This window comes from Canis aureus, chromosome 13, assembly GCF_053574225.1.
Source record: "Canis aureus isolate CA01 chromosome 13, VMU_Caureus_v.1.0, whole genome shotgun sequence".
NCBI lineage: Eukaryota > Metazoa > Chordata > Mammalia > Carnivora > Canidae > Canis > Canis aureus.
In genome coordinates this window covers 68,016,610-68,030,549 of record NC_135623.1, presented here as the reverse complement: position 1 = coordinate 68,030,549, position 13,940 = coordinate 68,016,610, and the positions used below count along the sequence as shown (strand labels likewise).

The following is a 13,940-nucleotide window of genomic DNA, read 5'->3' as shown; positions in this document are numbered from 1 at the left end:
CAAGGTTAATCTTTAGACATCGGAATCTACCGGATTCTATTAAGCATTTTAAGTTTTAATAGTACTTAATATCCCATTGATATATAAATTATTTCTAAAGCTCCTTAGGGTTTAAGATTCTTACTCCAAAGGGAAGCAGCTATGTCAAGCCACACAGTTTTGAGGTTCCTTCCCAAAGAAATGTGGGCAGTGTTGGGGGTGTTACCACCTCAGTGCACTGAAGTTCTGGTCAAATGTGACAGCCAAAGCTGCAGGTACTTGGGGCAGTTTTTCTCACCCTCTCGACTGCCACGTTGACCCACTGTAACCGTTTCTATTTCATGAACTGCAAAACTTAGAGAAGAGAGCAAGGAAGACTTACCCACAGCTTACCTTTAGCTTTATGACCTATCTTCACCTAATTTCCAAGATAAATTGGAGCTGGTAATTCCCTCCCAGATGATCATACCACTAATTTGGTTTTGTATTTCCTTGGCTCTTACAATAATTTAGTAATTTCCATCCTGTTTCAAAGACAGTTTCCTCCTTTTCAGTACCACCCTCGTTGACAGGACCACACAACTCTTACAAATACCAAAATAGCATTCAACTGCCCGCTGATGATGGCTCATGGCTCTCTTTGATCTTTCGGTCACGACTTCAGGATCATCCTTCTGATGACTAAGGGCCTTTTGCACTCAGAACTTTGGTTCTGATACAGGAAAAGCAGCCAGAGTGATGTGGCTTCAACTCAACACAACACCGACCAGCATCTTACCAAGAAGCAGATCAAGAGGCAACACAAAGTCAAGGCTCTGTATAGAAAGGACCAGAACAAGAGAGCGAGGCTGCTGTGGTGCATTAACATCAGACCCAGCTTGTGGTCAGACGCAGATGCCAGGCACCTCAGATACAGCAGGAAACCTGCCAGAGATGCCCCAAGATCACAGGGGGCGGGGGGAAGCACGACTCTGCACTGCCGTGACCTCTACCTGTGGTGGAGACAGGATGCGCCTCCTCCACGGCCACAGTCGATGGTCTGGCAAAGGGTGTGCAACTGTGCCTAACGTGTGTTGTCCACTCTGAAGTGCTCGTCATCCTCAAGACTGCATTGAGAACCTTCTACAGGCGCAACACACACCAGACAGTCCCCACTGAAATGTGCAGTCGCCAGCCTGGTTCCACAAGACAACAGGCAGGTTAGGAAGCCTTTCTTTTAAAAAGGGGAGGATATGGGGCGCCCGGGTGGCCAGTCGGCTAGGCATCTGCCTTCAGCCCAGATCATGATCCCAGGGTCCTGGGATCAAGTCCCGTGTTGGGCTCCCTGCTCAGCGGGGAGTCTGCTTCTCCCTCTGCCTCCCTCTCCCTCTGCTTACACTCTCTCTCTCTCTGTCAAACAGATAAATAAAATCTTTTTTAAAAATAAATAAATAAAAGAAAATAACCCCCTTGAGGAGTGCCTGGCTGGCTCAGTCAGTAGAGCATGTGACTCCTGAGGGTCTTCATCTTAAAAAATAAACTCCTCAGGTTTCCTGTCCTTTTTACAGTGTAACTATTCTTAATGTACTCACTAAGTGAATCTTTCCTCATCCACAAATAACAGCAATTTATGTGCATTGTACAGGGAATTAATTAAGGTCCCTTGTGACGAGATCTTAAAAAAAACATTTATTTTTTAAATTTTCCTTTTAAGTGCCTTTTTTTCCCGACAATAGGCAGATTCTTTCTGCATCTTTAAGTTCCCATAAAGATAAATATTCTTCAATACCCACCTGTGGCAGGTTGGAAAACCAGGTCAGGTAGGACCAAGCTGGAGGGTGTTTACAAAGAGATACAGAGCTGTGGAATAAGTGCTCGGCAGTACATGAGCCTGGACACGTCCGCGCGTGTTTACAACCCAAAGTTAACAGACAAAAGCCTCTCAACTGTTATTCAGATGTATACAAAGAAAGGAAAAGCCAAAGGTGGAAGAGGAGAAAATGAGGGACCCCATTTACTGGTGAGGTTCTCCACACCTCGCTAGACTCTTCATAAACGTAAAGGCAACTTTGGCCAACTATTTAAAACCCTGGTGGAGTATCTGACCAAATATAGAGAAAGCAGCAATAACTCAAGAAAACTTCCTGAAAGAAGAGAGCTTATAAGAAAAGACTGTTTAAGATTTCATGGTTAAGTTATCTCTCCCCCCACACGTGAGGCCCAAACTCAACCGTTGTAAGCTCTGCTGACGGAGCCAGCGAGCCACCCCAAGGCTTGTTCTTTAGTAGGCCACTTATACAAAAGAGAAGATTCTTTATTTCCTGATAATAGCTATGGGTAGGAGTAAAAACAAGGAAAATGAAGGCTATTTTACAGATGCACCTGAAATCTGCAAATATAAATAAACCGATGTGAAATTCAAAATAATTTAAAATGATTGCTCCACTCATGATTATCATGCCATCATCTAGACAAAACCTATGCATCCATATAGTATTTTAGCCTATTTGTCTATATGGTACCATTCACTATATATCCATATAATATTCACCTGAGAATATATTTTGTATTGCTCTAGCATTTTCCAAAGACTAAAACTGACCCTTGAGAAAAATACATCTAATAAGCAGATTTATTTTCGTGTGAGCACTATAAAGGTCCCGTTGACCGTGCAGAGTTAGTGCAGTTTCCCAAAAGTCCATTAACTTAATTCCCATAAAGCTGATTATGAGAAGAAGCTGGCTTAACATTTCCTGAGTTCTCACAATGAATGAGACTGGTTTCTTCTAGTAAACTTCAAAAAAAAAAGTATCTGTGCTGAACAATGTCACAGTTTTAAGAGAAATGAAACTATTTCAATAAGACTGTACTTTAAAATATATGTCCCACACTGCACCTGAAACACAAAAGAGGACAGAAGCCATTTTATTTTGCAAATGCCTGACATTTCCAGCCAACACCCCCCCACCCTGTTTCTACGCTTGCTGCCTGAGGAACAGCACAGGGAGCTCTGCGCCCCTTGCATTTCTATGCAGCGCACATTTTACAGACAGAGTAACACGACCGCTGGTTGTATGGCATGTAAATTAAGCTCAACACGTGGGAAAGAGTGAACCCAAGGGCCACATGCGTGGGTCAGCCCGTTACGTGTCCAGCTTTTGATCTGGGCTCAGGTCAAGATCTCAGGATAATGGGATCGAGCCCCCGGGGGGGGGGGGGGGGGGGGGCTGCGGGGAATCTGCTTCTTTCTTTTCCCCTCCGTCTGCCCCTCCACACAGTGTGAGTGTGTGTGTGTGTGTGTGTGCACGCACGTGCAAGCGCATGTCTCTTCGTGTGTGTGTGTGTGTCTCTCTTTCAAATAAATAATTAAAATCTTCTTTAAAAAAGTGAATTCAAGTCATGAAACTAAATAACTCATTTTAAGATATGCAAAGGCACTGCCTGGAAGGGTGACTGGCAAATAAAAATAAAATAGCATATACATACTGGGTATTCACAGTCCATATTCTCTGAATTGTATTAAAAATATCAGCTACGCTGACAAAAGCCTGCATTTTCTTTCCATCTTGAAAAGATGCCTTTACCTTGGAATGTTACCTAGCAATTTTTTCCTAATGGTTATGAGAAAAGGCCATTTTTAAGACTACCTCTTGACTAAGAAAAAGGAAAGGGAAAAGGTATTCAGAATTTTGGCCAGGGAGGTAACAGCCCAACATTTATATCAAGCCATTCCTACCCCGAGCCCATGGTCAAGCTTATGATTTGTGCAAGTTGTTTAACTGAGCTCTAGAAACAGAATATTTCTTGGGGGGTGGGGGGAGGAGATGTACAATGGCAGTGGATAGCAGCTGCATAGTAAAGCGATTTCCTGGTTTTTAATAATTTAACGTAGTAAGAGAAACTGGGTAAGTCCAATCAGACAGCACCACTCTGGGATGGGAGCATCCGAGCAGTCGCCTACATGGGCAAATACATGAGATGGCGGTTGTTTTTCCCAACTCCCTGAACACACATAACCACAGCATGGGATTCTTTTGGGAACCTGGATTTAAGTTAAAGGTTATATTTAGTCTTATTTTTTTTAAATGAGTGATCTGCCTCTGGTTTTTAAATAATCCGTCTTCATTTGAAAGCAAATGTCTTAACAAGAGGTGTAATTGTTGTCATTATTTGAGAGAAGTATGATGCTCAGCAGTGACTCTGTAGTAAACAGATTTCTATTAAAAAACACAAAATATTTACTGGCAGTGGAAAGTGGTTGCTGAGCTTACTGTAGTAATTCATTTATTTCCTGTTTAAGAATCAGCTCTCTAACACCCTCACAAAAGCCACCTTAACCTTTCAGGATTACGATTTGAAGACATTTAAAGATGTAGGTAATCATTTGAAAATAATAAAAGGCACTGGTAATACAGACAGGATCTGCTCTTCAGCCACATGTTATCAGAAAGAGCTGGCTGCTGGATCGTCCACAAAACACCGTATCCTGAATTTTGAAAGAAATTGAAACGTTCAGGGGAACAGACTGGCAGCAATTCCAGTAATAAACAAGAAGGGGCTGAGTGAAGTAAGTCAGTCGGAGAAGGACAAACATTATATGTTCTCATTCATTTGGGGAATATAAATAATAGTGAAAGGGAATATAAGGGAAGGGAGAAGAAATGTGTGGGAAATATCAGAAAGGGAGACAGAACGTAAAGACTGCTAACTCTGGGAAACGAACTAGGGGTGGTAGAAGGGGAAAAGGGCGGGGGGTGGGAGTGAATGGGTGACGGGCACTGGGGTTTATTCTGTATGTTAGTAAATTGAACACCAATAAAAAATAAATTGAAATAAAAATAAAAAAAATAAACAAGAAGGGAAGGAAAGAGTAAATTTAAACATATTTCAATTTTGAGTTGATTTGACCCATCAGCTGGCTTTCAGATAAACCTCCTCCTCTGTGGCATTTTCAGAGGCATAACTTGAATGCCATTTCATGAGGGAGGGGGAATTGAAACCTGGGATGCACGCCTTCTTCGTCCAAAAGAGCTCACAGTTCTTAGTACACAACACAAAGGGCTCATGTAGGTTTTTTAAAGGTCAAAAATTTTACTAAGTACATTTTTACTGGTTATCTTTAGAGCTTTTATCAAGGGGTGCTTGGGTGGCAAATTTGGTTAAGTATCTGCCTTGGGCTCAGGTCATGGTCTGGGGGGGCCTGGGATGGAGCCTAGGGTTGGGCTCCCTGCACAGCGGGGAGCCCCCTTCTCCCTCTGCCCTTCCCCTACTCATGCTCCCACACACTCTCTCTTTCTCAAAAATAAATAAAATCTTTTTTTTTTAAAGAACTTTTACTTAATGCTTAAAAAGCCACCCAATTTTCTAAAATGTCTCAAGAGGAAGAATCCAGTTATGGCAACGAACACAGCAAGCCGTTCCTGAAATGTGCAGTCGATGGATTGCCCTGCATCGTGCCAAACTGGACACATCACAACAAAACAAAAGTATATATATAAGAAATACCAACTCTATCCTTTCTTGTTATCACCCTTCCGGTGTGCCAACAGGCATAAAATCAGCACTGGGCTTCAATAAAGCCTTGGGTCGTGATGCACATTTTTGGTCTGTTTGAGAAACTCCATTTACACCACAAACATCTGCTGAGTGGCCACTAGGTCCTATCCGGAGCACTAAACTTTGGGATAAAGACAATCTCTGACCAAAGGAAGCTCACAGCCTGTAGGGCTTTGAGAAAGACCATAATAGAGGCCATAGTATGGGCAGCCCAGGTGGCTCAGCGGTTTAGCGCTGCCTTCAGCCCAGGGCGTGATCCTGGAGACCCGGGATCGAGTCCCACATCAGGCTCCCTGCAGGGAGCCTGCTTGTCCCTCTGCCTGTGTCTCTGCCTCTCCCCCTCTCTCTCTGTGTCTCATAAATAAACAAAATTAAAAAAAAAAATTGAGGCCATAGTAATTGTCAACACCTGTTGCACTGAGGGCTTTATACTTACTACTTTACTGAATCATCAGGTTATTGTCAGTTCCTAGGTGGTGAGTTTAAGACTGAAAGAACAGTTAAGTAATTAGCCTGAGAGCAATTAGTTAAAAACAGGAACAAAAGCCCCCTGCCGTGGATGCAGGTAGTATAAACCTTTCTGCATCAGCTCTGCAAAGAATTCTGGGAAACAAACAAACAAAAAAAATGGGAGTAAGAAAATGAGGGAGAGGAAGGAGGTTCTACAAAGCTCTCACTTAGCGCCCAGTCTGTAAAAAAAAGAAAGTCAGGGCCTGAGCATGAAGTTTTTGGAAAAGTAAGTTAGTTTGCCAAAGTCAATTTGGGGATTACCCTGGGCTTATTTAGCTCCATGGAGGAGAAGGGACCGGAAAGGAAGACACGCTCAACACCGAAAGGCACCCACTGTTCCGACTGAAGTAAGAGGTCAAACTGAGGAGAAGCGGGACTGCCTCCCCCTTTAAGAATGGATGGAAGGCAACCATCGGTGAGGCAGGAACAGTGAGGGGGGCCCTGGGGCTTGGGGGCCACCAGGACGGGCGGGCCCAGGGCGCACAGCCCGCGGAGCACACTGGCCAGGTGTACTGCAAGGGCAGAAAAATTCCAACAAACTCGCCCATCTTCTCTATGACTCGATGTCAACAGCTCGATGAAATTATTTTCTGCGAGCCATGCTGCTCTGGCCTCCAGGCAGCCCTGCGAGGGACCGTCTCTCTGTCTTCCTATTTCACAGGTAAGAAAAACAGGTGAACAGAAGCTAAAAGCCTAAAGCCACTTATCAATAAAGGAACTGGAATGCACTTGCTACTTTAACCTTTCCTGTCAAAATTATCTGTCCCCTGCCTGATGGCCTCAGGACCACGTTCTCAATCCAATGAGCATATCTTAAGATTTTACACAAATCTCTAAGCTAGCTGTTTGAGGGGTTGGGGTGGGGGGCAGGGATATGCTCTCCTCGTGTGAGTCCCTCTGCTACAGAATTGCCAAATTAACCCTGCCTAATATGTTAATGAATGATAATGTGGTAATGCTCTGTTTCTCAAACTAATGAAATACTAGTTCCAAAATCAGTTTCTTGGGGGGGGGGGGAGGGAGGGGGTTCCATGGGGAAAAAAGTTTGTAAAATACTGTAGAGTATATATCTAACTTGGAGATTTAAAATACGGGTTAGCAAAAAAAAAAAAAATAGTAATAAAAAAATAAAGTACAGGTTAGCTTATTTAAGGGCTCTGATTAGGTGTGCAATATACAAACCTATTTATTTTTGTTTATCAAATATTTCTCAAGCCAAGTTGAACTAATGTTCCATTGAATATACTTTAGGAAAGTCTGGGTTATATGTCACCCCAATAGGGGCTATTCTTGTATTTGTCAAAAATATCTTTCCCAAAGGAAGTCATTGGAAAGGTGAGGATTTCACCCCCATGCTGTGCCAATAAGGGAGATGCTGCAAATGATTCCTTTGCCATCTCTCAAATCGGTTTCCAGAGAAAGCTGGTACTTTGAGCACAGGATATAATGTTAGAGGTCAGTCCCATTGCCTCTCTTCCATAAGCCAATCACAAGTCAATCAAATACACAATTTCTGGCAAGAGCTGCAATGACTCACTCAGGTCTAAAAATAACTCTTGACCATATGTGGTACACATCTAGATCCTTCTCCAGAATCTAACATCTATGTTCACCAACTATAAGGTGTTACTCAGTTATAAGCATTTCCCACTAATACATACTAATCTGGTATGAAAAAGGTCATACAAAATGATCAAAACCCTCACTTTTTTTATTTGTATAGAAATTTTGCCAACATTAAATGTTCCATCACAATATTTGGCAAATACATACTGGCATTCATACACTTTAAGTTTTAACAGATTTTGGAAGGAATAGGTCCAAAATAATCATTCCAGCCTTTGAAAGCAAAAAAAAAAAAAAAAAAAAAAAATATGCTCTAAAGAATGTTTCTAAGATAGCATTTTAGCTATAAATCAAATTTACTTCCCAAGAGCAATGTTAAACTGCATGTAAAAGAATTCACGTTTTAAATAGACTAATCTTATCTCCTGTTTAATTCTGGAAGGAGTGGTCTGGGAAAACAGATTCCACTGATTAGACACAAATTAATATAGGTTTCTTTCATGAAACCTGTATCATTTTCTGTAATGATGGATATGCACACCTAGGAGAGCATATGTTTGGGTTTGAGAACATGAGTTCCTATGCACAGGAATAGTTTAAAAGCGTTAAGATATAAGCAAACAGATAGAAAAATGAGGAACATGATGAAGCCTGGCAGGTATCATATCTAAGGAAACATCCAAGCATCCAGAATCAGCCCACAGCCCAGTTTGACAAAGACTCAATCTTAGCCCAGCCCTCATCCTACTCCTGCATCTGGAGTCCAGATCCCTAAAGTGTGAGGAGAGGAGACAGGTTCCAAGACCACTTGCAGTTCTTCTGGTGGAGAATGGCGGGTGCCCACAACACTCTTCCAACACAGTTTTACAGGCTTCACGTGGTACAGAGTAATAACTGAGACCCCACATCCAACTAGTCAAGAATCAAGTTGATTCCAATGGTGTCATGATAGAATAGGTATGGATAGCCCTTGCTGACCAATTCAAAATGGAATTTTCTTTCCCTTTTGAGGAATTCAAATGTAGAATGTCTGACAGGATGAATGATTTTCAGAAGATAAGTTCCAGCTCAGGCCACAACCTAGTACCAAGCAAGTATGATGAGCGCTTCTTTCTGTTCAGGAAGAGAGCGGGCGGTATGAATGGATACCTTTGATCCATAACCTGCTAATTTAACCGAGTAAACCTCTCATTTCCCAGTTCTACCACAGGGGAAGCTTTATGTAGAGATGTTTGGTTTGGAGAGAGCTCTTCTACTACAATAACCAAATCCCTAGACATTAGCTACATTTTCTTAAAGTTCAGAAAAAGAGTTTTCTTTTAAGATTCTATCTATATACTTATTCATGAGAGACACAGAAAAAGGCAGAGACACAGGCAGAGGGAGAAGAAGCAGACTCCACGCAGGGAGCTCGATGCAGAACTCGATCCCAGGACCCCGGGGTCACGCCCTGAGCCGAAGGCAGGTGCTCAACCACTGAGCCACCCAGGAGCCCCAGAAAAAGAATTTTTGATTAGGAAAACTAACAAACTTGACACTTCTCTCTTACTGGAAGATAAAATGAATACGGGCAAGTTGATCAAAGTTTTCATCAAATAAATGAATTTGTTAAGCCAAATATTATTTCCTACTAGCTTGCTCAGAAATAGTATTTCAAACAAACAAAACAAAGATACGTACAGGGTGAAAATGGTTAAGACATTGCCCTTAGATGCAGTGGCCTCTGCTAAAACATACACCTGTACGAGCTACACTGGAACTGGTAAATTCTAGGAACTGCACATTTCCTGCCTTCTTGTCATCCAGTCGTCAATAACCTGATGTCCCCAGTGTCCTTTCTCCAGTCCTCCCACACTGTTCTTGCAGCCTCCATACTGCTCAACTCCCATTTCTTAATTCCCCAGAGGGCAAGGATGGGCTTGCGAATCATTGCACAGCCCACTGAACTTGCCCACCTAAGTGTGCGGTGCTCAAACACACACTGTATGCATCCATTTCTACCTCAGAATAAGTGTGCATATGCCTCTTACATTCCTTAAAACATTTTACTCTAGAAGGAATTTCAAAACCATTTAAGAATGGTGAGTACTCTCCAACATCCTAAAAAATTAATTCGTAGAGTAGTATCAAACTTATATACTAATCAGACCTCTCTGCTTACTAGGGTTAGAAATAAGACTGGGATCCCTGGGTGGCACAGCGGTTTAGCGCCTGCCTTTGGCCCAGGGCGCGATCCTGGAGACCCAGGATCGAATCCCACATCGGGCTCCCAGTGCATGGAGCCTGCTTCTCCCTCTGCCTGTGTCTCTGCCTCTCTCTCTCACTGTGTGCCTATAATAAATAAATAAATAAATAAATAAATAAATAAATAAAAGAAAGAAAGAAAGAAAGAAAGAAAGAAAGAAAGAAAGAAAGAAAGAAAGAGAAAGAAAGAAATAAGACGATGGGCCCAAAGTGGAGTCACTTATGCTAAGCCCCACATCACCAAACCAAGACGTAGGTTAATCGTAGTCCCAGAAATGGAATCTTAAACCAATCAGGAATCACCCGATGAGCGCTAGCTAGGGATCCTGCCTCAGAGAACTCTGCCGTTCCCTAAAGGAAAGCAACCTTACAATAATGAATCTGCTTTTTTGCCTAGTGTAACTTCTTTGATCCCGCTCCCTTCTGCCTATTAAAATCTTTCATTTTGTGCAGCTCCGCGGAGTTCCTTTTTATCTGCTCGATTGGATGCAGACCCATTCATGAATCCGTAAATAGAGCCAATAAGATCCTTAAAATTTACTCAGTTGAATTGTGTTTGTTAACACTAGTTCACTGAAAATTTCTAACCTACTTATCTCCTCTTATAAAGTGATGGAGAGAAAATCACCCTTGTGGCTTTTTAGTGTTGGTGCACAATAGTTTATTTCTACCTCTAAAAATAAACGGATAGGGGCACCTGGCTGGCTCGGTCAGATAAGCGTCTGCCTTCAGCTCAGGTCATGATCCCAGGGTCCGGGAATCAGGCCCCACATCGGGCTCCCTCCTCAGGAGTCTGCTTCTCCGTCTCTCTCTCTGCCCCTCCACTCATGCTCTCATTTGTTCTCTCTCTCTCAAATAAATAAATAAATAAAATGTAAATAAACAAACAAACAATGGACACGTTGCCTGGCTGGCTCTGTCAGTGGAGCATGTAACTCTTGATCTAGAGGTTATGAGTTTAAGCCCCACAGTGGGTATGGACGCTACTTAAAAATAATAATAAAAAATAAATAAGAAACAATGGATAGACATTTGTATTTCATTATTAAGTAACCATGAACTTAAAGTTCCCTTCTTTTAACAAGGAACTATAAAGCACATAATGTAAAACATCTGAGTTCACTTTTGTGAAACTGGGGTTTGTCTTTATGAGGAATACATTTTATTTTAAAACTCTTATATTCAGCTAATGACGGATTTCATTTTTTTCCATAGTGTGTATTGCATGCCTGCCGTGTGCCTGATTCAGGCTAGGTGCTGGAGACACAGTCCCCCCTCATACAGTTTGCAATCCAAAAGAGAAGTCTGCAAATCTTGAGAGACCATACATTCCAGGCACTGAAGTAAAAGACCTATTGTTTTCTTTTTTGTTTTTTTAAGATTTTATTTATTTATTCATAGAGTCAGAGAGAGAGGGGCAGAGACACAGGCAGAGGGAGAAGCAGGCATCATCATACAGAGAGCCTGATGAGGGACTCAATCCAGGGTCTCCAGGATCACGGCCCGGGCTGCAGGCCGCGCTAAACCGCTGGGCCACCGGGGCTGCCCAAGACCTATTGTTTTCATCATCAAAAGCCTATTGCATTTTAGCAGTAATATGCACTTTAGAATCTTATTTAACTTGAAACAAAACAACAAAATGGTTAAGGTTAGTTTTCATATAATCTTGAAGAAACAGTGTAACACATTCTGAGGAGCAATCTCTAGTAGTAAAATAACACAAAAGGTTCTAAGTAAGTAGGCAACAGGAGAATCACAAATATTTAGATTAGCTTTATCTATGCCTAGGATGTTGTCGCTTTAGTTATTTGAAATGCCTAGGATCTCTTGGCTTTGGTTATTTGAAATAATTGAAAACGAGTCATCATATTTCTAATTTTTCTTCTTCTTCAGAGAACGGTATGAAATTAATCTTTAAACTTTCTAAATCTACATGCTGAGTCCTGCTGGACCTCAATACATGAAATGTTTTCTAGGATCTCATTTTAGGATTTTGACAGCAAGCTTATATATACCTTTTCCCTCCTATTAGTTGAAGGTAAGAAATGTTTCCTGTTTGAAGAATTATTATTGATCAACCCATACACTCTGCATTTGAAGATGACAATGTCTCTGTTAATCACTTACTTTACTATTTTCTCAGTCTGATTCCTAAAATAGCATTATAAAACTATTCTGGCCCTACACTGAGAATTTTTAGCCTATTTTTTAGCTTTCTCTGTCATTAAAAAAAAAAAAAAAAAAAAATCAGGCATCCTCTGCTATTTTTATTAGCCCAGAGTATTTTAACAGTATCTTTACTATTCAGATAAAGACCAGGCCTCATATCAAGAGTCCCATCATTTCCAAAGAGCAGATCCATGGAAAAAAGCCCCAAGAACATGTTTACATCCTTTTATTAATACTAAATGAATCACATCTAAGGTAAATAAAATGTGCCTTGACATCCTCAGAAGGAAGCTGCATGAGATGGCTGCGTGGTTATCAGCCGCAGTGAGAACCTGGTCACGGACAGACGGCGCACCTGCACTGGCTGAAGCTGAGCGCGCGGGACACTCCTTTCTCCTTAGGCCGCGAGCGGTTCCGGGACGGGAACCCGGGCAGCGGCCCGTGCACACCCGGGGGGCAGCCCCAGACCGCACCCCCCGGGCTGGGTCCTCCGGGCTCCGGCCCCTTGTGCACATGGGAGGGGGCAGCCCCAGCGCCCGCACACGCACCCGCACGGACAGGAGGAACCGCGCTGCGGGGCTGCGGCCCTAGGGCGCGCGGCCTCCAAGCTCCGGTCCCCGTTTCCTTCGAGTCCCTGATGGCTGCACCTGGTCCTTCTAGCCGGGTCTGCGAGGAAGGCCGGCCGCCTCCCTGAGGACCTCGTCTCTGCCCTCGGGTCTCTGGTAGGACCAAGTGAAGGTGCCCGCCGGGTTCTGCTCCGTGCCCCGACGCCCCCCCCCCCAACCTCTGCCGCCAGCGCTCCCCCGCAGAAGTGAGACCCGGCGACCCGCAGCGCTCTAGGTCACGTTCCCGCGCATCTCCACCCCCTCCCGCACCTTCCACCCCGCGCATTCCATCCCCCCACCCGCACCTTCCGCCCCGCGCATCTCCATCCCCCCTCTCCGCCCCGCGCATCTCCATCACCACCCCCCCGCACCTTCTGCCCCGCTTATCTCCATCCCCCCTCTCCGCCCCGCGCATCTCCATCACCCCCCCCGCACCTTCCGCCCCGCGCATCTCCATCCCCCCTCTCCGCCCCGCGCATCTCCATCCCCCCTCTCCGCCCCGCGCATCTCCATCACCCCCCCCCGCACCTTCCGCCCCGCGCATCTCCATCCCCCCTCTCCGCCCCGCGCATCTCCATCCCCCCTCTCCGCCCCGCGCATCTCCATCACCCCCCCCCGCACCTTCCGCCCCGCGCATCTCCATCCCCCCTCTCCGCCCCGCGCATCTCCATCACCCCCCCACGCACCTTCCGCCCCGCGCATCTCCACCCGCCCCCGCACCTTCCGCCCCGCGCATCTCCACCCCCCCCGCACCTTCCGCCCCGCGCATCTCCATCGCCCCTCTCCGCCCCGCGCATCTCTTTCACCCCCCCCCGCACCTTCCGCCCCGCGCATCTCCATCCCCCCTCTCCGCCCCGCGCATCTCCACCCCCCCCCCCCGCACCTTCCGCCCCGCGCATCTCCATCGCCCCTCTCCGCCCCGCGCATCTCCACACACCCCCGCACCTTCCACCCCGCGCATTCCATACCCCCACCCGCACCTGCCGCCCCGCGCATCTCCATCCCCCCAACTCCGGCACCTTCCGCCCCGCTCATCTCCACCTCCCCCTCACCCGCACCTTCCGACCCGCATCTCCACCCCCCCCCGCACCTTCCGCCCCGCGCATCTCCATCCCCCCTCTCCGCCCCGCGCATCTCCACCCCCCCCCCCGCACCTTCCGCCCCGCGCATCTCCATCCCCCCCCGCACCTTCCGCCCCGCGCATCTCCATCCCCCCTCTCCGCCCCGCGCATCTCTTTCAACCCCCCCCCCGCACCTTCCGCCCCGCGCATCTCCATCACCCCCCACCCCCCGGCCCGGGCACCTTCCGCCCCGCGCGCCCTTCTCCGGCCC

General features: G+C 45.4%; 1 protein-coding gene across 1 annotated transcript in view; it reads right to left on the bottom strand.

Moving 5' to 3' along the window:
• CPE (carboxypeptidase E) overlaps positions 1 to 13,940 on the bottom strand; it is a 102,185-nt gene that overhangs the window by 87,862 nt on the left and 383 nt on the right. The window lies entirely within an intron of this gene.